Raw genomic sequence first — 22,530 nt, 5'->3', positions numbered from 1 at the left:
TTGTACATGCAGTTTGTGTACATTGGGCCTCATTACGACCCTGGCGGTAAGGGGTTAGCGCCAGCGTTAGCTGCGCCGACCCCTTACCGCCAATTACGAGTTCCCTTTCCGCCATGGCGGTTTTTACACCTGCTTTTAGCGGGTGTAAAAAACCATGGCGGTAAGGGAACTTGGTGTTAATTACGCCACCGTAATTTACGGTGGCGTAATTAACGCCTTCCCCACTCCCATTATGCCCTATGGGGCAAAAATGGGAATGGGGAAGGGTAAATGGGGATTGGGGATTTACCGCCCCGCCAAGGTCGGAATGGGGCGGTAAATCCCCTTACCGCCATGGCGTTAACGTAGTTAGCACCATGGCGGTAAAGTCACGGCCCTGGCGGTAACTTACCGCCAGGGTCGTAATGAGGCCCATTGTCTTGCAAATTTCTTTTGAGTTCTGATACCTCAATTGAGGCCTGACTCGTGCCATCCCTTAGTAAGGTGATTGGTTTCCCCAAAAAACTCTCTTGCGAGGTTACTGTTGCGTAAGCAGGTGCTTTACGTGGTTTTGAATTGAGGCCAAAGATGCTTGAACTCTGTGGATGTGTTGAATATGTAGCGCCCACTGGTTTATTTTTCAAACGGCTTTCTAAGGCCTCCAATTTTGAAGCCGCGTCTAGCAGTTGTTGGGCCGAGACTTCTGGGTCACCTAATGGTGAGGCGTGCAAACCAGTAGTGTAGAAGTGTTTGTTACTTTGTGGTGGCCTCTCCTGGTACGGCGGGCGCCCTTGTTCACGTCGTCCTCTATGCCATATACATTTTTCAGGAAGATGGTAAGGCATGGACAGCTGTTTCCTGGGCATGCAAACTCGTTGTTTTGACTTTCCGCCTCCTAGCAGCGGATCATTAAGGCATCTTTGGGCTTGACCTTCTAATTGCTGCGGCATTATATCAAAGTCAAACGATCGGTGATTTTCACCAGAAACAGCAAAGAGAGCGGGTATGGAATTATTGAGGTCAGCCACTCTTTCAGACGTTGAAGATAAACTCATTCTCTGCCCCTTGGCTGGGTAAGGAAGAGGCAGATTCGTTTCAGTTTTAGAAGCATTATGTTCAACTCTGATGTGTTCTGCAATAGCCGGCAACGCATCATTTTGTGTCATAACTGAGTTTTGATTGAGTGCTGACATACTTTCAGTTACCTTACATAAGTCGTTAGGCTGCAGTGCAATTGCCGGAAAGTCTAAGGGCACTATTAACAGTGTATTTGTTTGTGGCCCATGTTGCCAAGATCTATGTTTGCTGTTTTCGCTGTCATTGCCATCTGTACCGTCAACGTTTTCAGGCATCTTTTTTGATTGCATATGCACTGAGGTCACTGAAACTCGCGCAGCAGAGGGGACAGTTGGTGTGATTTGCATAGCGCTCTTGTTCCTTGAATTAATTTCATTATTGCCGGGGCGTGAAGCCGAATTAGTTAGCGGGTATGCAAGTGTTTCATTTGTACAATTGGGGGACCTGCAAGGTTGGGAAGGCACTGTCAGTAACGCAGTCATGTGTGGTGAGGTAGTTTGAGCCGCAATAATAATATGCCACTTGTTTAGCGGACATACGGACAATTTGGAGTTTGTATTGCATACATCGCTCACCTTGAATGCCTCACTCGTAGTGCCCATAACACTGGCTATAGAAGAAGCCTCCGGCGTTGATTCCGTTGGTTCCGTAGGTGGGGAATCCGACATGATTTCCATGTTTTCTGTATCACACGTGTGCATAACTCTGCTGGGGGCTCCACGAGCTCCACTCAAGCCGAACACTCGGCCAAACACTCCGCCACGCTCCGCTAGTGGCGAGTGTTTTGTTCAGATGGCTCCTCCTCCAGGAGGAAAAAAATAAAAAAATAAAAAAAACAGGGTAAACAGACTCCTTGCAGACTCCTTGCAGCTACGTGCGTTCGTGGCCACACTCGGCCAAACACCCGGCCACGCTCTGCTAGTGGCGAGTGTTTTGTTCAGATGGCTTCTCCTCCAGGAAAAAAAACAAAAAGAAAAACAGGGTAAACATACTCCTTGCAGACTCGTTGCAGCAACGTGCGTTCGTGGCCAAGCTCGGCCAAACACTCTGCCACGCTCCGCTAGTGGCGAGTGTTTTGTTCATATGGCTTCTCCTCCAGGAAAAAAAAACAAATAAAAACAGGGTACCCAGACTCCTTGCAGACTCCTTGCAGCAACGTGCGTTCGTGGCCACACTCGGCCAAACACTATAATGGAATGAATCGATTAGGCACCAAGAAGCCATTGTGCTGACATCACTAGTGACACCACAACGTAGCAGCGCTAGTCATGAAGCACACTTGCAGACCAGCACCGCATTACACGAACACACATTTGCATACACGAAGAACATGCTTACAGAGTTCGGTAGATAGAGTACGGATACATATACATACTGTTAAAGCAAGCTTTTATTATTTTTCTCATTAGCCAAATGCAATAACGCTGAAACGCAAGGCAACAAGAGATCCTGAGCAAGCTTGCAGATGCTTATGGAACTTAACTCTATGGAACAACAGGAGTATATATGGAGCCTGGTAGGACCACGTACGACTAGCTTATAGGTAACACAGCACAGTAAGAACATGTAGAAATCACATTATAAGTCTAAGGAAAATTACAGAAGGCCTCAAGCCACAGAACACGAGACAAGCGGAGCAGACTCAAGCTGCACAAAGCGCAACTGAGCTCGCAGCCGAGGTCAGAGATAAACAGTCACATTCCAAGCTCCAGATAACAAGGCACTAGCTGCAGAAAAATGTAATAAATCGTAATAAATACAGACCCAGAGAGTTCAATTTTGTGGTCCACAACCACGTGATGCGGCCAAACTAGACAATGAGCATTCCGCGCGGTGGGAAGACGAGCCGTCCTCAGCGATCCAGATGAGAAGTGAAGCAAGTGTTGCAACATGAAAACGCACTCTCACAGGCAAAAGGTGGTCTACTACCAGATACAATTCAGACACATAGTCATTTCACATCACCTTGAAGAGTTGCACAGGGGGCTGAGAACCGAACTCTGTCTCAGGCCAGGGCAGACCAGATCTAACCAATCAAGAGACAGAAAGCGCAGGGTGGATGGAAGAGGGCAAGAGCCAATGGTAAGTCCACAACTCTGCAGCAATGTAATAGATCGTTTTTTTGGGGAAGCGGCAGGTCAGCCACCTGACATGCAAGAGCCAGTAGAATAACTTCTTTATGGGGTAGATATAAGTGATGCCACTCTAAGCACCCAACCCAGAGTGGAGATAGGTTTTTGGGTGAGGGCACAGGTGATAATGCCATTTGTGTACAAAACTGGGTCGCGCGTCGTGGGGAGCTGAGAACTTGGGAGAATTGAGATTGTCCTATATGATCCCTGTCGGTTTTTTGTAATACACGACAGTTGAACTTGCCCTTGGCCGAGTCCTCCACTATTCTGGGGTGAGGGTTGTTGGGCCCTCGAGGGAGCGAACCCCCAGCCTCTGGTCCGCACCAACACCCATCTTGTGTCATGGTGATGACACCCAGCCATTCATTGTGGAAACCGATGCATCACACTGAGCCCTCAGAGCCGTACTTCTTCAATCAGCACAAAACTCTAAAGAAGAACATCTGGTGGCCTACTATTCTAGGAAATTGACCTTTAGCAAACAGAACTATTTGGTTATAGAAAAGTAACTGCTAGCTATAAAGGAAACCTTTGACGAGTGGCGTCACCATTTACAGGGAGGTCAGTTTCCAGTGGAAGTGAGGATGGATCACAGAAAAGTACAGTACCCCACTCCTTACAATGTCGAAACAGCAGACTGGCCAGATGGGCTTTCTTCTTTTCACATTACAACATTCACATCACGTACATCCCTAGTCCTCTAAACAAAACAGCTGATGCCTTGTCCCGATCTTTGAATGATCAGCCTGGGAATAGGGCTGTTGGGACATAATGGTCCTCATTACAACACCGGCGCTAAACCATGGCGCTATTAGCACCATGGTTGGTGCTGGTGTTGTAACGGGTCCGCCATGGTTCAATGGGGAATTACCACCCCATTCCAAGGTTGGCGGGGCGGTAATTCCCTATTGAACCATGGCCCTTCCCCATTCCCATTTTCGCCCCGTAGGGCTCTTTGGGAATGGGGAAGGCGCTAAGTACGGTACCACAAATTGCGGTACCGAACTTAGCACCAAGGTCCCTTTGCGGGTCCCTACTTTAACGGCTGGTGTAGACCAGCCGTTAAGTCGGGTCCCGCAAAGGGACCTCGTAGTAAGGCGCTAAGTGTTTAACGGCGCCGCAGCCTTTTACGGCGCCGTTAAACACTTAGCGCCAGGGTCGTAATGAGGCCCAATGTGTTTTAGACCCATCAAAATGCTTCTGGGGGTAGTGATACCATACTTTCAATGCATATGTCAGGATGTAGCTTTCAATCCAGCATGGGAAGAACTGACCGGAAACACCAGGGATTGAATCCATGGATGGTCCCGTTTTCCGTTACGGCAAATTGTATGTTCCCACCGCTGAGCTCCATACTGCTGAGATGGCATGTTTCCATGACTCCTGGGTGGGTGGTCGCTGAGGGAAGAACGCCAAATCGGAACTGATTTTAAGGCAGTTTTCGTGGCCCAAAATGTCTCAACACATTAAACAATACACCTCGAGTTGTCCAGTATGTGCACAAATCAAAAGCAGTAAAACTAAACCAGTCAGATTCTTGCAACCTCTGGAGCAACCCCCTTATCCTTGGCACACCATCTCCACTGACTTTGTTGTGGAACTCCCTGCATTTAATGGATGTACTTGCATTATGGTTGTGGTCGACTGTTTCAGTAAAATGGCCCACTTCATACCTCTTCCCAATCTCCCCACCGCTACCGACATGGCACATTTTTTTCTACACAACATATACCGGTTACACGGTTTGCCGGAGAAAATTATTTGTGATAGAGGGTCCCAGTAGATCTCAGGCTTTTGGAAATGTCTTTGCCAACATCTACAAATCCATTGTGCCCTCAGTTCCGGCTACCACTCACAAACAAATGGGCAAACGGAATGCCCTAACCAAACATTAGAGCAATAGCTGTGTTGCTATGCCAGTGCCATGCAAGACAACTAGGCAGAACAACTAGACGTGACTGAAGTGGCTTACAACAAAACCCTACATACAGCCACAGGACGCAGCCCTTTTTTGGGTACATATGGCAAGCACCCGAAGATTGTTTCTATCAGCAACCCTATGAACAGTGCAGTCGCCTCCGCAGGTATATTGATGGCTCAGATCCAGGAACAAAATCGTTTGTCAGAATCCACTCTTGCTCACAACAAGCAGAGCGATAAACAACATGCAGACAGACGTAGGTCTCCACAGACTGACCTCCAGGTGGGTGATAAGGTCTGGCTTTCGGCAAAGAACCTACCACTTTCTAACCTACCTACCAAGCTGGCACCTTGCTACCTGGCTCCTTTTCGCATCACACATCGTGAAAGTTCTGTTTCTTTCTGTCCCCATTTAACACCTTCTTGGCGGGTGCATCAGTGTTTTCCATGTTTCTCTGTTGAAACCTCATTTGCCTGACCCTTTGGGCATACGCCTCCTTGACTACCTCTTGTCATGTGCGGTGCAGAACCGGAGTATGTTGTACGTGAGATTTGTGACTCCCGTATCAGAAGAGGACGGTTGTACTATCTGGTGGACTGGGAAGGTTACGTGCCCTGCGATGGCTCCTGGGAACCTGCCACCTTTGTTCATGCCCCTCGTGCTGGCCTTCCATCAACAGTTCCTTTGGAAGCCTGGTGCTCTTGGACTCCCCGGGGGGGGGGGTCATCGTGTCATGCATCAATGCCAGACACACGCCGCTGCTTCTCTTAACCTACCTCCCAAGCCACTCACAGTGCCCCCGCTTATTTGCTGGCGTCTCCTCTCATGGTGCCATATCCCCGTTGGCGTTGGTCCTCTGGATTGCCCCATCCTGGTCTCGAGGGTCATGCTTCGGTGGGCACTGTCATGTCTTCATTACTGCGCATGCGCTGTGGCCCAGCTCCCGGGTTTTCCGTATGCGCGCTGTAGCACTGATGGCGCCGTTTGGCAAAATCTGGCAACAAGACACAAGAGAGCCTCCCTTTCATGTTGCAGGCTTATTTAAACCCCTGTCCACTGTTACAAGGCACGTCTTATTGCACTCCAGCAGTCAACTAGGCTGCTGCTGCTTTTCCTACGTCTTTTACTGCCTTGCTCTGCTCCAGTAGCCTGCTGTCCTTGTCCTGCTTCTTTCTTTCCTTTTGCCCATGCTGCTTCCATCTCCCTACCAGGGTCGGACTTGGACAAGAAATATCCCGGACACTGAAAAAAAAGTGGCCCACCCCTCGCCTCACAAAAGTGGCCCACCCCTCGCCTCAAAAAAAGTGGCCCTCAAACCATCATCTGTGAATCGTGTCAATTCACGACTTTACAGAAAATGCTACTTATGGAGCGTTCATGAGTTTCCCACATTACATCACAGCTCATAAAATATCGTAACTTTGCATACAAGAATGGATCACGATATGTATCATTAATATCTGTGTGTATAGATCCATATTGTCAAATTACTGTGAATGCAAGCAGACGTCCAAGGCCAAATGATAATATGTTATTGTATAGCACTTACGCTTAAGCTCTTTTTTATAGAACAAATTTGCATACAATATCACCCAACCTGTGTTGGTACTCATTTATCGACCTAAGAAGGATTAAAGGCTGAGATGGCCTTGCTGGGATTCACACCTGCAGATCACACACACATCGCAGTAGCGAGCGCTCAACCCACTGAGCTATCATATCGGATATAGTAAAATGAGCAATTATTATTTGGTGGATACCATTAAAATGGTAACTGAGATTTAACGGCAGACCAGTTAAGTTCATCTGCAGGTCTGGTGCAAATATGGCTGCATTTCGAGCCTGCGTGCATCTACTTTTCAGGCTTCAGATCAGAGGTTGGCAAAATAGGCAAAGCAGCACACTCACAGGACATCCCATACTCTGATCACTCATTACCTCATACATGCAAACAAACATCCTGAACAGTATGCCAGAGATGGGAAATATAGACACATTACAACAAAGCATTCATTCATTGTGAACAAATGAAGACTAGTCGTTGGCCACTTGATGTGCTATTGTCAAATATTTCTCATGTAGTCCGTACGGTGTATTACTACTGTAAGTCATCAGTTATCATTTACATTCGCTAAAATATTATGGGAAATGCATGTTTTTTGCAAAAATGTGAGCCGTTTTTCAAAGGAATGTTTCTTGCTTGGGCCCATTTATACTGGAGCGTGTTTACTAATCACAAGAGAGAGATACCACATACATGAAGATCTGTTGAACACATGTGCCCTCATTGATGCATTTAGCAACACCTCTCTGCGGCTTGTCGTTATAGTGTTAAGTGGATGTAAAGACCAGGAAACTGGAGCTCGCCTGTGTAAGCAACAGGAAGGAGAAAGGATGAGAACTCAGGAGCCAATAAATCACGCTTTTGGGTGACCCACTGACCGACCACCCCGGCGAGCGAACAAACACCGAAGAAGGCAGAGCTGCCAGGGTGTTGCAAAAAATAACAATGTAGAGCACCTTCGAACACATCCAACCCCCAGTGAAGGATGTAAGGAGGAGTGTCTCCTAATGTTACACTTGGACTAGAGCGCAGGTCCCTTCCCTCCACCCAACAGGCCGCCTTTGTGCTGCGGTGCACATCCACCCCGTCGAACAACAAACATGAATGATCGTGGTGGCCCTTTCAGTGTTGGCCTTTTATGGGACAGGCCGGACAGCCAATGACCCAAAGCATTTTCTAGAAATTAGTTCACACTCACAGCCTCTGAAAACATCTTTTTTTGGCAGGCAAATGTTGCTGCGTGCTTTCCAAGTGCGGCAAAATCTTTACCTCAAACCACTTTGACAAATCTAGCCCCAGCTGCATTACATGGACTGGTAACAAATCAAATATCATACTTGAAATGCTTACATTTGGAGCACAACATTTCTTAGCTGTTAAATATGCATGCATGGCAAGCACTTATTGTCATGTGGAAATCAAGAGCTGCACACATCCTCAAACTTAGTCATTGTGGACGGGGAGTACCCTTCTCTGGCAGCACATTGTCATCACACAAGCAAGACTGGAATGGTTACTAGTATGATCTCACCTTCTCTCAGCAGGGCCGTCTGCATCTCTCTCCGCTGCCAGTAGCAGCAGGCAGGCAGCCTGTGGCGCTGGCCTATGGGGTGGTGGTGTTGGGCTGTGGGGTTGATGATGGGTCCCTCACCTCTGTGCCGGCAGGCTGGCCTGGGTGGCTGGTTGCTGCCTGAGTGCTGCTCTGTGCCCTCCTGGGCTGACTGGGGGCGGTGGCCCACCCCAGACCATCCCTGAACACCGTACATGCACCCAAGCCACCAGAGGAGAGAGCCAAGAGCACCAGGCACACCAGCGGGATCCTGAGAGCTGCCATTCTCGGGCTCCTAGAGAGAAACGTCCATGAACTTCATGAAGGGGTGAGCAGGGAGAGGTGACTGGCGCTGCCTTCTCCGCCCCCACTGCTCCGAGTTCAGGTTGTGCGCTCTGTACCTGGACCATAAAGGCAGCACCGGGGCGGCGAGGTGATGTCATGAGAGGGGAACGCGCGCCTTTTTAATGATGCCCCTGCTTCCTCCACCACCCCATCTGCCCAGCTAGAAAGGGACTTCCCTCCTCTCAGGGGAGAGTGTCACCAGTCTGTGCCCAGCGTGTCCTGCGGGGCCAGTGCATGGCAGGAGCCCAAGGGTGGGACCTCCCCAAACTCCCTAAGGTGCCGTGCAGGCAATTTTTCAAAAATGATATGCCCCCCACGCAATACGTTGCAGCCTGGCTCTAGCGTAATACAAAACATTGGGAGGGAGCAGGCTGGGCTGCGGCAGCTCCGCCCAGCATTGCCGCTCCCTCCCAGTGTTTTGTAACACTGACTGCTGCTGGCGCCAGGGTGTCGCGGCCGGGCCGCGGCAGTTGGCCGCCGGCCCGCCGCATTTATCAAAGAAAGGTAACACTTCAGTGTTACCTTTCTCTGCATCTGCAGCGGGCTGGCGGTGGCGGGCGCAGGGCTGCAATTGCAAAGGATCTGTAAATTGCTTACTTACAGATCCTTTGCAACTTGCATCCATCCGTCCGGTGAGGCCGAGGCCCTGGGGGCTGGTTCCTGAAGTGTGAAGGCTTCACAATGAAGCCCATGCCTGGGCCGAAACAGGCCCACATGGTCTTCAGGAACCGGCCCCCAGGTCTCCAGCCATGATTTTGCATCGGCCACGGGCCATTTCCTGTTATCCAATTGCCTGTCTTGCATCATCTGCTTTTTCCTGCCAACTGCCTGCCTGCCTGTCGGTCTACCTACATTATCTACTTTCCTGGCCAGGGATATTTTCTGCTTCAGCTCCAGTGGACCTTACCTGGAGTATCATGCTATTGGTTCCTACTACTCTCGCTGTGCCTCCCCTGTCAGTGTCTGCACTGTCCCGAAACCATGAAAATACAGGGGCGGCATCCACGTGTTGTGGGGATTTGGGTTGGCAACACTAGGTACCATACTCATGGGGTTTTGTCAAGCTGATTTTCTGCATCACAAACGCAACTCATCTGACGGCATTTCGTCGCAACGGATCACAGTGCCAGATCAGGTTCGCAACTCTGGTGGGATGCCGCCTTTGACACATACTTAGGATACATATAAGATTGCTAGCACAATACTGTGCTTCTTGTCAACAATCGTTGTTTCCCCAAAAACATTTTATATAATACACTTTATATAATACACTCAACGTTCTTCAATTTTTAGCTCACAGCAAAAAGCAAAAAGTAACAAAACTACTTGCCAATAAACTCAGGGACATTTTTGTAGTGACAAAACGAAATAGCATGTAACAAATATTGTCCAATAATATGTCTTACTGACTCTTTGGGCCTCATCAGAAGTTGGGCAGTAGCCCTTAAATGCGGCAGTAACGTGGTCACTGTCGCATTTAAGGGCTGACGCTATTATGGGTTGGACAGAAAGTGTAGAGTTTGCTATTGGCCCGATGCTAATTGCATCAGCACTAATACACCATGAAAACCCTATTCGGAGGACCCAATGGGGAGTGGGCAATAACCGCCTGCCTGCTACTCGTGATTCAGCGCTAATAGTGTCGGACCGAGTAGCAGTAGCGCTATTTGCACTGGCGGTATCTCGGCGGTATTACTGTCGGGATTCCGCCAGACTTATGATGAGACCCTTTATGTCCTTGTCCACTTCCTTACTCTTGCACCTTCTATGATGCTCAGTCACAAGCTAAGTACTCTTTGGCATTTACTCCTGAAGTTAGTAGCGGCTCAAACCAGGCTCAAACCTGGCACGGATGGATTTATGTTTAAATGTAGCAATCCACATTTTAAAAACGAATCTGATATCAGCTTTAACCAATCTCCGCTTAGAATTCCCCGGGTGGATGGCAAGGGGCACGAACCAATGGTAAGCCCACTACTCTGCAACAATGTAATAGATAGCTTCTTGAGGACGGGACAGGCCAGCCACCTGACACGCAAGAGCCAGAAGAATAACATCCCAAGGAGACCATATAGGTTATAGAACTCTCTAATAGCCAATCCCTCATGCTGATAGGCTTTTTTGGAGAAGGGCCCACGTAATGACGCCAGAGTCATACAAAACCAGCCTGCATGCCATGGAACGTTGAGAAGTACCATAGAATTCCTGTTTTCTTGTATTGATCTCTGTTGATTTTATTTGCAATGAACCGCAGTTTGTACTTGCCATTGACTAGGTCCTCTGTTTATTCTGGGGAGGGTGTTGGGCCCTCTAAGTCAGCGGACCACCAGCCTCGATCTAGCATACCAGGGAGTCCCCTCAACAAAGTTATGAGCCACTGCCTTCTGAAAGCTCGAGCCGAGCCCCACCTGCTTGCCCCAGAAAACAAAAACAATAAAAAACGTGCTTGAGGCTTCTGCCTGGTCAGCCCACCCTCCCTGACAGGGCCTAAGGTAGACCCTTAAGGTACAACTGTTGGAAAAGACTCTACTCTCTGTCTAGCATCACCCTCTGTGGAAGAGGGCCAGGAGAGGGCCCCAGTGGCAGGTTCAACCCCCTCAGAGGCCTTTGGCAGGCAACCACTTCTCCGTCCTGTCTCACACCAGGGCACCGCCAATACCACACCTTATCCAACCTCTCACTTATCTAAACTCTGAATCAATTCTATATGCGTCCCCAACTTAATCTAGTACCTGCATCACCACCTCGATAACTACAACTGTAAATATAAATTACCTGAAGGTGGCTGCTGCAGTCAGCCACCCCTTTTCAGTACCTGGGGTGATGTGGATGGGGTCTGTCTCTAGGCTGCAAAATGGTGCTGACCCACCCCAGGCGCTGTTCTTCCATTATTGGTGCCCCCTCCCCCACATTGCGCAGCACATCAAGTGTGACCCATGCCAAATCAATGTCTCATGGGTGACCCCATACCCAAAGGGGGACGCCAATATCACTGCTGTGCGCCGGATGTGTATTTGTTCTTTCAGGTGCCCCTGATCACTACATGGGGTCGCCAACCCACTGCTGCACCCTGCGGCCATTAATCGCCTCACATGACCCTCTCCGCTACATGGGCCACCCAGACTTTCTGCCATTTGTGTCAGCCCCATGCCTTGTTGTGCCGCCACACTCACTGATGTGCCATTGTGGGACATAGATCTTCTGTGGCAGGACCCACTGGCGCCCGCCAGCATCACCACCTCCGTGTTATTTTCTCAGCTCCCCAAGAAGCAAAAGTGCTCGAAATGTAAACAGACCACGCTTTCCTTCCTTTGGATTTTCCATTAAGGTCAAGGGGCCTCATTACGAGTCTGGAGGTAGCCATGGTGCCTCCAAACCTGTGTCCGGGTAGTCGGAATGGGGACTTACTGGGTCATTCCAACCGTGGAGGACCCGGTAAATCCCCATTCTGAAAACCATTGCCCATTCCCATCCGAGCTCAATGGGAATGGGGAAGGAGATAATAACGGGCCCGCAAATAGCGGGCCCGCTATTAGCTCCCTGGTCCCTTAGCGGGTCCCGCTAAGGGCGGCTGGTAAAGCCAGCCGGCCCTAGTGGGACCCGCTAAGGGACCTTGGAATGCGGCGGTAGGGGGTTAACGGCGCCGGCATCCTTAGCGGTGCCGTTAACCCCCTACCGCCGTACCCGTAATGAGGCCCAATGTCCTGGTAGAGTAGGTGATAGAGTAGGGGGTGAGTGGGTGCGCAGCAGTATGCCATCACACCCCTTCCCAGCTTTCTGTCAGAGGCTGGAGGGCAAATCTGAGAAATCAAAGACCATCTGCAGAAAATCTTTTCAAAGATAGTGAAAAGATTTGACATTAAGCCCACAAAGTCACCGAATATTTTCTTTGTATGATTCAGAGTTAAAAGAGATTAATATAGGAATACATTGGCTGTAATTGTACAATGTATTAAACGCAAATGCCAGCCTTTTAACCGCTCCTTGCGCCACCCACCATCAATTTATCTGTGACAAAGGCACAGGCTGCTGCATCTTTGGAGCGCCAAATGATTTCAGATTGACATGTCCACCATTTACCTTTAAATTGCTTTATTTATGCTTATCAAGGTGAGAATTGCTCTCGTATTAAACACCTACTAGTTATTTTTTGTATGCGATGGGTTGGAGAGGAGACCTGTACTTTTGTACCAGCAGGATACAGAAATGTCACACGTTATAAAAGAGGGTGCTATATTGGCAGTTCATGCAGCGGGTCTGGCTAGCAATAGGTTGCAAAACTGATTTTTCATAGTTCGCCACAGAGAGACGATGTGACAATTGTCATTGGAAGATACATTGTTAAGAAGAGGGTTGACTTTCCCTAACCATTTTGGTTGGGAGGGCTCGAGCAACACTCTTTCCTCTGCAAATCATATCACAGCGACAGCCCAAGTACATAATGAAAGTACAGATAAAAGATGCTTGAGCAAATCTTCTCATTCACCATCTGAACAAGAGAGGTTTTAGCTGAGCTGGTGTTCCCCAGCCTGGACCTGCCTTTCACCTGAAGCAGCTTTCCAGTCCCTAACCCTGGAGCAGCTACCGCTTGGTCCTATTTCCTACTGGATCTACTTGCTTGTCCATATAGGACAGCTGTTTGCTACTTATTTTGCCACTCACCCCAGTCCAGGAATGGCATCAGGGCCTTTCAATTTTTTATGGTAATGCGCCTTGGAGCTCAGAGGTGGGCAGGCGAGAAGCTCATTATTTTGACTGTATTATAAATTAAAAACCCCACTTGCTCCTCTAAATCTTTTTCCCAGCTGTAAGGCAGGAGAGGGCTCCCAAACAGTGTGTCAAAAATCCCCACCAGCCCTGACACATCTTCTGTCAGTCCTGCCCCAGTGCCACTTGCCAGAGTGACCCAAGTGCTACAGTAGCCAGCTTTAATGCTCTGCTCATCAACAAATGTGAATATGTTCAGAAAGTATGAGCATGCTTGCACACATTTGCTGGGCATTTATAACATTGACATAATGTAGGTGGTAAAATAGCTCAGTGGGTTGATCGACCAGCTGAATCCCATCAGAGCCGACTCATGCTTTAATTGTATTGGAAGTAATCAAATGAGTGCCATTGTGTGGGTGTTAGACATTTGTTGATTATAAGAGTGCTACGAAGCTGAAGGATTGTGTCCGGAAGCACTAAAACCAGGTAATTTTCTGAATGTACATACTCGGCAAATCGAACTACTTTAAAAGCATGTAAAATGAATTGCTTTTTCAATCATTTGGTGAAAGGAAATCTGTTCTTAGATGTGTTCAGTATTAAGGTCGTCCTTTAATTATAAAGTATTTGGCAATAAACATACCAGAGCTGCACAGGGAGTTCATAGCACTGCACATGCACAAACACTGATACCAGCTAACAGAAGCCCCTAGCCACGAACACACATAAACCACCCTAGCAATGTATATACACCAACACAGTACACTGCACATCCAACCTACATATCACACCCACAGAGCCCCGTACTGCACGGACACACTACTCCTTGTATTCAATCTGCACTGCCCAGCACTGTGCATACACACCACCCCACTGCACACCCACACTGCTCTGCACTCACACCAACCACTGCAGACATGCACCCATCCCCAACACCACTCTTCATTCACACCATCCCCACACCGCACATATTCACACAGTCCCTACACTGCTTTACACTAACATCATCCCCACACTGCATGAATATACACAACCTCAACCCTGCTCTTTGCTCACTTCCCCCCACCATGCACTCACACCATCCCCACACTGCATGCAGGATCACAGCCCAAAAACGACTCTGCACTCACTGTCTATAGCAATGCATACCTCCCACATAGCCTCTTGTACTTACTCACTCACTGTTATGTTATGTTATGTTATTTTGCATTTATATAGCGCCTTATATACCATTGGTATGGTCTGAAGGCGCTGATAGGTTGAACACCCTTGGGAACCGAAGTTCAGATCAGTAGAGAGAGTGGTGAGAGTCAAAGGTGCATGTGAGCACCGGGTATGTGTGCAGCTGGTGCGGTCTTCATGTATTAGCTGCTTCTTAGCGGTAGGGGTGGTGGTTGAGGGATCAGGAATATGTGTTAGTTCTGGCAGGATTTATCCAGACCGGATGTGGCTGCGTTAGGCCTGAGGAGAACGCCTGGCTGGGGGGGGTGTAACCAGCAGGGTTTACCTAGAATGATGGGAAGTGTGCGGCGGATGTTGGTATGAGAACAGTTATACCGAATGGTGTCATAGTATCTCTGTGTTGAGTGGTGGTGCAAAGGAGAGAGTAAGCATGGTGGTGTGATATGATGGGTTATAAGCTCTTTCAAACGTTCCCTGTATTCCAAACCATACTGTATACGTCACGCAATTCTATGCGCTCCAGTCCGATCCATGCACTCCTATCCACTCCATGCATCACAGTCTGCTCCACACACTCCGGTCCGCTCGACTCACTCATGCACTCCAGTCCACCCTGCGCGCTCTAGTCTGTCTCACGTGCTCCAGTCTGCCCCACGCGCTCAAGTCTGCCCCACGCATGCACTCTTGTCTGCCTCACGCATGCGTTCTTGTCTGCCTCATGCATGCACTCCTGTCTGCCCCATGCATGCACTCCTGTCAGCCTCATGCATGCACTCCTGTCAGCATCATGCATGCATTCCTGTCAGCCTCATGCATGCACTCCTGTCCGTCACACAGCCTCCTGTCCGCCACACGCATTCAAATGCGCTCTATTTACTCCGTACTATTACTGCCTACAATATTGTACTGTACACACATCACCCTCACCCAAACACACACTGTCCCTAGCACTGCATACTACTGTGCACAGAAACACTAACCCAAGCACTGTGCAGACACTGCCCCAACACTGCACACACATATTGTTCCAACGGTATCCAGTCATTGCATCGAATATAAAGCATTGAATGCCAAAAGCATCAAACAAAATGCATTAAAAAAAAGCTTTGAATGCATTTTTTTCAAAGGTAAAGGTTTTATTTTAATTATAACGGGTTTTAAGGGGTAAAAAAACAGGGGTTGGGGGACCCCCCCATTAAAAAAAAGAAAAAAATGCATTTGATGCTTTTTTTTCTTTGCTTTTCTTTAGATGCTAAGGCATTCCATGCTCTGGCATTCGATGCAATCACTATAAACCATTCCAACACTTCTCACACATACTGTCCCAGCACTGCACACACAGCACTCTAGTACTGCTTTAACATGGCCTCAGCACTAGCCTGCATGCATGCACATACACACACACACCACCCCAGCACTGAATATGCACACACATATTCACCCACTGCTCCAGTACTGCACAGACACCATACACAGTACAGCACACTCACCACCCCGGAAGCACTGTGCGTACACACACACCATACCAGCACTGGACTGCACAAATCACCCCGCGGTACACATAATGCCATTGCATTGTAAACTCACACTTCCCCCAGCACCACTCATATGTATTCCACTGTACCATACACACACATACAGCCCCTACATAATATCTGTGACATGCTAATTTGGCATACTAAAGTCTGGGTTTACTGTGTGTAAGGTCATAATAATACATACAAATAATGGAATGTGGCCTTACTGTGCTAGCTCAACATATTTGAATCTGTAATAACTTAAATTTGGTATATTGGTATCTGGCTTTTCTGTGCTAAGTGGGCATTATGAAACCTGCCATTAATTTCCAAATTGTGCATAGTGGAATCTTGCACTGCTATGCTAACTAGACAACATGGAATCTGGCACTGCCTCCTAATTGGGCATTGCAGAAACTGGCACAGCTACGAATTGGGCATAGCCTTGACAATGTTTATTTTTATGTTTATTGAGTTTATATATCGCTTTGATCCAAAGCGCTTTACAGCATAACAACAGGGTACAATAATGAAAGAAGCATATTTACAAACATGAAACAAACCAGTGATACAGTATGTAGAACAATTTACTTAAGAGGGGGGGTAGAGGAAGTAGGTGATGGGGTTTCAATGTCTGGTTTGAAGTCAGCGGGAGCAGGAGGAAGGGGAACGGAACGAGGGGACGGGGAGGGGGGAGACCCCTGGTGATCTCCTACGCCCCCTAGTGGTTTCAGTGTCCAGTTTGAGGTCAAAGGGAGGAGGGAGGGGAAGTGGGGCAGAGGGGTTTGGGGGGAGAGAGGTGGGGGAGGAGAGTCAGGGAGTGGAGAAGAAGGGCTTTCAGAGAGGAGCAGAAGGATGAGTAGGTAGGGGTGGAGCAGATAGAAAGAGGTAGGGAGTTCCAGTGGAGGGGGGCCAAGAGTTGCAAGGAGCGGAAGCGTGAGGCGGCACATGGGGCTGGGGCTACAGTGAGAAGGTAGAGATCAGCTGAGCGGAGAGAGCGGGAGGGAGAGTAAAATGAGAGGAGGGAAGAAAGATAGGGGGGCGAGGTCATGGAGAGATTTGTAGACAAGACGGAGGAATTGAAATTTCAGTTGTGAGAGGAAGGGAAGCCAGCCGTGTTGAGAGAGTGAGGTCGAAATAGAGTCTCAAGGGCCAAGAAGGCATAGAGTGCAGATAGAGGAGTGGTAGATGGATTTTAGGGGATTCAGGTGAGAGACAGGGAGTCCAAAGAGGAGAGAGGAGCAGTAGAAGAGGCGGGAGAAAATAAGGGAGGAGATTAGGAGTTTAGAAGCGTGGAAGGTGAGAGAGGAGCGGATCTTGCAGATGTTGAAGAGGTGGTGCCGACAGGCACGAGAGGTTAGGGAGATGTGGTTGGAGAAGGAGAGAGAGGAGTCAATATGGAGGCCAAGATTGCGGGCCTGGGTCGAGATGGGGAGACTGGAAGGGGGAAAGTGGATGAAAGGAGGGGGGGAAGGGGAGAGAGTGTTAGGAGGAAAGAAAAGCACTTCAGTCTTGTCAGTATTGAGGGAAAGAAAAAGGGATGATATCCAGTTTTTTATGGCCGTAAGGCAAGAAAAGAGAGAGTGGTGGAGGTCGGAGGTGAAGGAAGAGAAGGAAAGAAAGAGTTGGGTGTCATCAGCGTAGAAGTGGTGGGAGATGCCGAAAGAAGAGATGACGGGGCTAGAAGGGAGGTATAGAGAGAGAAAAGAAAAGGTCCAAGTACGGATCCCTGGGGGATGCCAGAGTTCAGGGGGAAGTTGGAGGCAGTGCAGCTAATCCAGGAGACTGCAAAGGATTGGTTGGAGAGGTAAGAGGAGAGCCAGGAGAGGACAGGGTCTTTGAAGCCAAAGGAGGACAGAGTGCTAAGAAGTAAGGGGTGATCTACGGTATCAAAAGCTGCAGAGAGGTCAAGGAGGATGAGAATTGAGGATTGTTTAGTGTAGCTGGCAGTGAGGAGAGAATTGAGTACATAAGTGAGAGCAGTCTCAGTGGAGTGTTTAGGGCGGAAACCTGACTGAGAGGTGAGGAGGAGGGACTGAGAGGAGACGTAGGCTAGGCGCTCAAGGAGCTTAGAGATGAAGGGGAGAAGGGAGATTGGTCTGAAGTTGGAGGCAAGAAGAGGGCTAGCAGAAGGTTTCTTCAGGATAGGGATGATGGTAACGTGTTAGAAAGCTGAAGGAAAGGTAGCAGAGAAGAGACAGATGTTGAATAAGTTGGTTACGTAGGGGATGAGGAGAGGGTAGATTTTGGGGATGAGGGAGGTGCGGATGGGATCAGAGGGGGCAGCATTAGGGTGAGTTTTGGACAGGAGACGCAGGTTGGGGTGATAGGAGAGAAGGTGGACAAGTTAGCAGAGATGGAAGAGGAGGAGGGGAAGGAGGGGAGAAGGGAGGAGAGGATGTTTTGGCAAAAGAGAGAGAATAGAGAGAATTTTGGATGAGAAGAAGTTGGCAAAGTCAGAGGGAGAGAGGGGAGAGTTCGTGGAAGGGTCACGAGTAAGAGGGGAAAGAAGGTGAGAGAGGGTCTGGAAGATACGGCAGGGGTGAGAAGCTTGTGAGTGGAGGAGGGTAGAATAGTAGGAGCGCTTGGCAGATGTGAGTTAAGAGTCGTAGAGAGAGTGATATGAGAATTAAGAGGATTGATTAGTCAGAGAGGGGCATTTGAGCCAGCGTAATTCGAGGTGACGGAGGAGGCGGCGCATAGACAGAGGGTGAGAGGAGAGCCAGGGTTGGGAAGGTTTGTGAGAGGGGGAGAAGGAAGTAAGAGGATAGAGTTGGTCTAGACTGGAGGATATAGAGGAGGACAGTGTGGAGAGGGTGCCATCAGCCTAGAGGGATGAGAAATCAGGGAGAGGTGGAAGGGAGGAAGAACATGAGTCAAGGAAGAGAGAAGGGTTGAAGTTGCGGAGATCGTGACGAGAGAATGAGGGAGAGGAGGGAGAGGAAGAGGACAATAAGGAAGGGGGAGGAGTAAGGGAGAAGGAGAGCCGGTCGGAGAGGAAGAGACGATACGGGGGAGGATTAGTAAGATGAGAGAAAGATGAGATCGAGAGTGGAGCCAGAGGAGTGGGTGGGGGGTAGGAAGGGGAGAGAGGAGGTAGGAGTCGAGTAAGGAGAGAAGAGAGAAAGAATGAGATGAGGTTGGGAGAGGGAGGTTGAAATCACTGAGGACAGAGAGAAGAGTAGGGGAGGGAGAAATGAGAGAGAGAAGATGGTCCAGGTCTTCATAGAAGGAAGAGAGGGGGCCAGGAGGTCTGTAAATAATTAAGAAGGTGATCGTGTGAGGGTAAGTGAAGGATTTGAAGAGAAATTCAAAGGAGGGGAAGGTAGGGAGAGTTAAGGTAGGGGATGAGGAAAGACATTTAGGGTGAAAAATGAGACCAACGCCACCTCTGCGACCTGAGGGGCATGAAAGATGAGAGAAGGAGGAAGAGGGGGTGGAGAGAGATGCAGGAACAGTAGAATTGAAGGGGAACATCCAAGTCTCGGTGACGCAGAGCAAGTGTCGGTTGAGTCGGAAGAACAGATCAAGGGCCGCAGTGGCTTTATTGCAAATGGATCGGACATTCCAGAGGGCAATGTTGATGATACTGGAGGGATTGACATTGGGCAGGTGGATAAGATTAGAGCAAGAAGGGATTGTGCGAGGGGGCAGGACAATGGACTGAGTGCCTGGGCTTTAAATGGTAATGGTGCAAGAACATGGTTTATTGAAGGCTGGTAATGATATGTGCACCGAAGGAAACCTTGAAATGGTCAGTACTGGGCTTTTGATTTCAATATAATTATAACTGTTCTTTTATAATGCACTTAATACCGGAGACCGGTTTCTAAGCGTGAGACCGGGATTCGAAACTGTGTTGCTATGCGTTGTTCATTGCCCCTGAGCTATCCTCCCGGCCCATTGCCTGGTATGGAGTAGCAAGATATGGTACATGGTGTGAGTACCATAGCATGTCATGCCAATGCCTGACACATTGTGGCACTCTCTGGGTTCATGATGAAAATAGCCACCAATTAACATCAGTATCCAGAGAGGACAAAGTTTATAAAATGCTTATAGATGAGCCAGAACTGTTGGCTTCATCTGTGCGTGTTCTAAGTGGAGTCTAAAGTCTTACAGTAGACATGGTAATAGGCAAATGAGTAATTGGATCTGATGACCTTTATTGTGGTCATTATCAATATATAATGTATATGTATATCTTCCCCCTCTCAAATGCTTCTCCACCCAGATCATCTTCTTTTACCACAACATTCTGATTTGTAAACAACTTTCCTCCTGTCCACTCCCTTCTTTTAGAATCTTGCACTCCCACCTTTCGATCTCTTCCATTCAACTCTTCCACCAACCAGAAAGAAGCTCAGAAACTATTGGTAAATACCCAGAAATCAAATATTTCCTTCTCTGTGCACAATTAACAACATTATCAAGTGTCCAAGAGTATTCTTGAGTTTCTGAACTGGTAGACATTTGTCAAAAGTATCCTTCCCACAGAAGGAGCTTTCTTTGCATAGGTGAAGCCACTGCCGATCCTCTTAAGTGTTACAACTACTTCCTGTGAAGCTGATGGAAGCTTTGGTGCTTTACATCGACTGAAACCCTCACTACGATAAGCTTTGTCTCAGAAAAGGCTGAATCATGTTGCTGTGTGCAATATACATAAAGATAACAGGGATCTGGTACAAATACAAGCAATAGCAAAAGAATTTGTCACGCAGAATGAACGACACAAAAAACATACACATTATTTCATGTTCATCACGGACTATGAAATAATTAGCCCTTTTTATTCCGCGGTTATTCCTGCAAAAAGAGATGGTGGAGGAGCGGGAAATAGTGGAGCAGTCAAGGAAGGGAAATGCGGCTGATTGGTCTAGATGGAATTTCAAGTTTATCCTACCTGTCACATTAAACATATACTTTGTAAATAAACCAGTGTGTGTTATGTAGTATATATGATATGTATGAAAAACAAAATATATATTGGGAAACACAACATATTTTGTGGTTCAGGTTACTGTTTATGCACAGGTGAGATGTTTTATCAATAATCAGACCAGAACACACCACACACTTAATGGTGCCCGTGAATGTTGTGTGACAACGTCAAAGGTGCATGCATGTGAATGGTATGACGATGGGTCTGTCTTGATCCCCTCTCACCCACTGGGTACTATCGTCAACATTGTGAGTGCCCATCCATCTATCAGTAGTGTCCAGTTAATGCTCTGAGGCCCTAGTACTCTGAACTTACCCCAACACTGGCATGCCAAATCAACCAAAATCACACTGCGAGTTCCTTTCAATTATGACCCCTTAGCGCAGAGGCGGCTCGTGCATAATGGGTGAGGGGGCGTGGACCCACTGGGTAAAATACAAGCACTCCCTCAGCTGTTTCTTTCAGCTGAGGGAGTGTTCTTGACTGTGAAAGGGAAACTCTGTTCCCCTTTCACAGTTACGTTTCCCCAGTCTTGCATGGCTCATTGGAAATGCTGGCTGGGGAACTGCACGTCTGTATGTGCAAGGGGGCGCTGCCGCATCTCCCTGCACTTACAGACAGAGCAGGCTGGAGTGGGATGTCTCCGGACCGACACTCAGGCCCCTTGCGCACATGTGCAGGAACCAGGAGGTTTCCTGACTCTTGTTTATGCTTGCAGGGGGCTGGAGCACTGGAACCTCCGGAACCACAGCAGAAAGTAAGTTTGTTTATGTTCATTTTTTTAATTTAAATTATGTGTATGGATGCATGCATGCTTGTGTTGTTAGGTGAATGTGCGATGATGGATGCTGGTGTGAATGAGAGAGTGTTTTCTGTCTGTATTTTGTGCAAATGTGTGTGTGTGTTCATTTATTTAGTATTTAAATGTGTGTATGGATGCGTGAATGCTTGGGCTATGAATGAGTGCATGATGGGTGCTTGTGTGAATATAACAGAGTGTTCGCCTGAGTCACATCAAAGAAGTGGTGGGGGTGAAGCTCCCCATGGACCCAATAGTGGTACTATTGGGGGAAACAGTGGAAGGTAGTTACGCAAGTATTGGGAACAGAGCCACGCTTATAACCCACATGTTGAGTGCAGCCAGAATCAACCTAGCACACATGTGGAAGAATAAACAGGGGCCGGTAGTGGCAATGTGGCGGGTAAGGCTGTGGGAAATTATGGCCATGGAGAAGGTGACAGCATTGGCATACGGCTCGTATCCCAAATACTTGAACACATGGATGCCCCTGCACGAGTATACCGACGACAGGGAAGAAATGTATTTTAAACCCAGAATCCTTCGTAAAGTCTCTGTCTTGTGACCGAGCTAGACCGGCATAGACGACTTGACCCTGCAACGTACCTAACTGTACTTGACCCTACAACGTACCTAACTGTACAAGAACTACTTTCCAACCGAACAACGCCAAGACCAACAGAGAAGAGGGGCGGGAGGAGAGTTTGATTGGTTAATAGTTACACCCAAGAGCCTACATCTAAACGAAATGAAAACTGTAAAGAATGGTTCAAAGGCTTTGCTTGTTGTCATAGAATTGTCGATAACTGTGCT

Source organism: Ambystoma mexicanum, chromosome 1p (assembly GCF_040938575.1).
Source record: "Ambystoma mexicanum isolate Mex_15411 chromosome 1p, UKY_AmexF1_1, whole genome shotgun sequence".
Lineage (NCBI taxonomy): Eukaryota > Metazoa > Chordata > Amphibia > Caudata > Ambystomatidae > Ambystoma > Ambystoma mexicanum.
The sequence above is the reverse complement of the archived record's forward strand: the minus strand, read 5'-3'. Positions refer to the sequence as shown.